Source organism: Saimiri boliviensis, chromosome 17, assembly GCF_048565385.1.
Source record: "Saimiri boliviensis isolate mSaiBol1 chromosome 17, mSaiBol1.pri, whole genome shotgun sequence".
In the NCBI taxonomy this organism is placed as follows: Eukaryota; Metazoa; Chordata; class Mammalia; order Primates; family Cebidae; genus Saimiri; species Saimiri boliviensis.
The window spans coordinates 67,263,445-67,266,458 of record NC_133465.1 but is presented as its reverse complement, the minus strand read 5'-3'; the positions used below and the strand labels follow the sequence as shown (position 1 = coordinate 67,266,458).

The 3,014-nt window shown below is 59.8% G+C and overlaps 1 pseudogene; it reads left to right on the top strand.

The window, feature by feature from the left end:
- Positions 1 to 490: 490 nt before the first annotated feature.
- LOC101032958 (uncharacterized) lies at positions 491 to 2,180 on the top strand (annotated as a pseudogene).
- The last annotated feature ends 834 nt before the right edge of the window (positions 2,181 to 3,014 follow it).

Sequence of the window (3,014 nt, the reverse complement as noted above, 5' to 3'; positions counted from 1 at the left end):
CTGCCCTAGGACCTCCAGAGGGGCGCAGGTGTCCTGAGCTTGGCCAAGCAGATGATCTCCTGGGACACTGACCCCTGAGGAAGTGACTCAAGACGGACAGGAATTGAGCACAGTCATTCATGGAGTTGCCGAGCAAGCCAGTGAGCGTGAGGCCATGGCTCTGGACCGTTCCGCACACCTCCTCATCTCGGGAGGACCCCTCCCCTCTCCACAGCCTTCCCACAAACCTCTTTTGCCTGCGTTAGCCAGAGGAGCATTCTTATCTTCATCAAAAGCCTCGCAGACCCCCCAGCGCCTCACCTTCCATTTCCGCACTTTAGCGCGGGCGTTTCTGAGATGTGAGGCCAGGTCGGGGACCGGTCACCCCAAATCACCATCTGCGGTTCTCAGGGCAACACGCAGCTCTCGGCACCTGTTGCTGCCTTTGGAGGCGCAGAGGACATTCTAGAAACACGAGGGTAAGCCAGGAGAGGCGGCAGGCCACAGGGTCATGGCGGTTCAGACTCTGAAGGGGTCCAGGCGCCCCGGTCTCACCTGCTGCTTTCACGGGAACCGAGGTCTGACGCTGGGGAACTCCGGAGGGGGCGTGTCTCCCTCCTCACAGCCTCCTGAGCAGCAAATGGCTCCCGAGACCCCCTGCTGCCACCACATACCACTGGGGTTCCCCTTGTCGCAGGGGCCCCCCACAACCTGCCCTGCTCAGCTGGCAGAGTCCCCTCCCTGTCCCCACAGCCCCCACCCCGTCCCGGGAGCTCAGCTCCCATTTTGACCGCAGAGTTTGTGTGGACTTCCAGGTGCGGAGAGAAGCCGGGCAGGTGCCCACACCCGTGTGCACCGAGGGAGAACTGAGGGGCACCTGAACTGCCGAGCCACGCTGCAGGAAGTCATTCGGATTCGGGGTGAGACGACCCCCACGGGGACGGGGGAGGGGATGAGAATCAGAGGGGTTTCCTCTTTCTCAGCTAAGGAAGGCCCCGGGTCCGCCGCTGCTCCACATGGCTCTCAGACCCAGCGAAGGGCAGAGTCCCTTCATTCTGCTCACTGCAGTCTCCCCAGGGCTCCGGTGGCACCAGCTGCCTCTTCTAGAAACTCCCCATCAAGCCTTCTCCCCTGCGGATCTCGGTAACGCCCTTGCTGCCTCCGGCATGCCCTTTCATCCTCCTCCTTCTGCAAACAGGCTCCTGTCTCCACCCACCTTGAAGAAACCCTCGGCCGACCCTGCGCCCCACCCTTGGTTCCAGGATAACCCCTTTTCTTCCCCAGGCTAAGAAAATAGAGAAAGTGAGCACATCGGGCATCCAGACCAAAGCAATTGGCAGAATGGAGTCAGACTGGCCTCCAGGACTTTAACCAGCTGGCTCTAGGCAGCAAATGCAAAGGCGGGGTCATGAGCAGGCCAGGCCCTGGCTGGGCAGGTGACAGGTGACGGTGACCTTGACTAGGACAAGGGCTCCGGGAAGCCCTTGGGAACCCAGGGTGGTTAGGCCAGGCCAGCTGGTGAGAGCCCAAACTCTGGAAGGAAAGAAAAGGCTGTAGGGTGGACGGGACCATCCCTCCTGCATCATAGCTGCCCTGTAACCCCATCCTTCTGACTCAGGCTGGGCTCTGCATCAGGTACCCCAGAGTCCTGGCACCCCAGAGTCCAGGCACCCCGGCCTGTCAGGCCTGTGTGGGACACCACCTGAGCTGGGTGGGCTCCCTTCCCTCCTCTGGCACCCTCTGGCCTTGTCTCTGTCATGGCCATGTATGGCAACAGTGGTCAATAAAGGAGGCAGGAGAGGGCAGCGTGGCTGTGACGTTTGGTTCACGAGGAACAGGAATCCTCACTGGGTGGGACCAGGAGGCGGGTGGCGTTGCGGTGAAAGCACAGGCCTGGGACTGCCCTGCAGGGCTCAGATCCCAGATCTGCGACAATGTGGCTGTGATGACCCAGGACAAGCGGCTCGAGGCCCCCAGTCTCCAATTTGCCAGCCTGGCTATTCACACACAGGGGATGCACTGGCTTCCCAGGCATCGTGGGCACCCCCATCCAGGTGGCATCGGGGCTCCCCAGCGCTGAAGGGCGTTCAGCAGCCTGCAGACTGACTGACTCACAGAGCCCAGACACTGACACCAAGACCAGTCGCTCGGGGGCCAACATCAGAGCTGGAGAGCTGGGCCGGTGGTACCCCAGTCACTGAAGAAGCCTCTTGTTGATAAAGACATGGTGTGCATTGTCGGGGGCTGCCGTGTACCTTTCCAGAGGGAGAAAGAACCCCCTTGCTCAGTCACGGCACAGCTCTCTGGAGACGGGAGCACAAAGCTGCCTTCTGCCCAGGGCACTGCTTCCTTGGCAAGTGACCAGCATTTGGGACCACACGTGCCAAAGGCAGCAGCTGCCATGTTTGATAAATCGGAACAGAGCTATGTCCAAATTAAATCCCCCAGCCAGCCTCTGCCGGACTTTCTTTGGGGACAGGGGTGGCTGGTCCTTACGCTCACAAAATGTGAACAGTGCCTAGAGCCCCAGGAAATGGGGCTGTTGCCCGATAGAGGCGGGACCCAGGGTGACAGGCCACACGCTCCCCGGAGAGCCAACAGCGTTTCATGCATTCTGTGGGAATTTTCCAAGGGGACACGGAAGCTAGGATTCCGGAACACCCACTGGGAAGCTCGTCCTGGGCTGGGGACTGCATTTATCATTTCATCCTCACAACTGCCATTGCAGTTCTGCCCAGCAGAGAAGGAAACAGAACCAACCCAGTGGCCACTTGCCCGAAGGCCCAGAGCTGCTGAGTGGCAGCGTGGCAGTTGAACTCAGGCCTGGTGATGCCAAAGGCTCCATGTCTTTTCTTTTCCTTTCTTTTTCTCTTTTCATTTTGTTTCTTTTCTTGAGATGGAGTTTCACCCTGTCACCCAGGCTGGAGTGCAGTGGCGTGATCTCAGCTCACTGCAACATCCACCTCCCTGGTTCAAGCGATTCTCCCACCTCAGCTTCCCAAGTAGCTCGGGTTACAGGCATGCGCCACCACGCC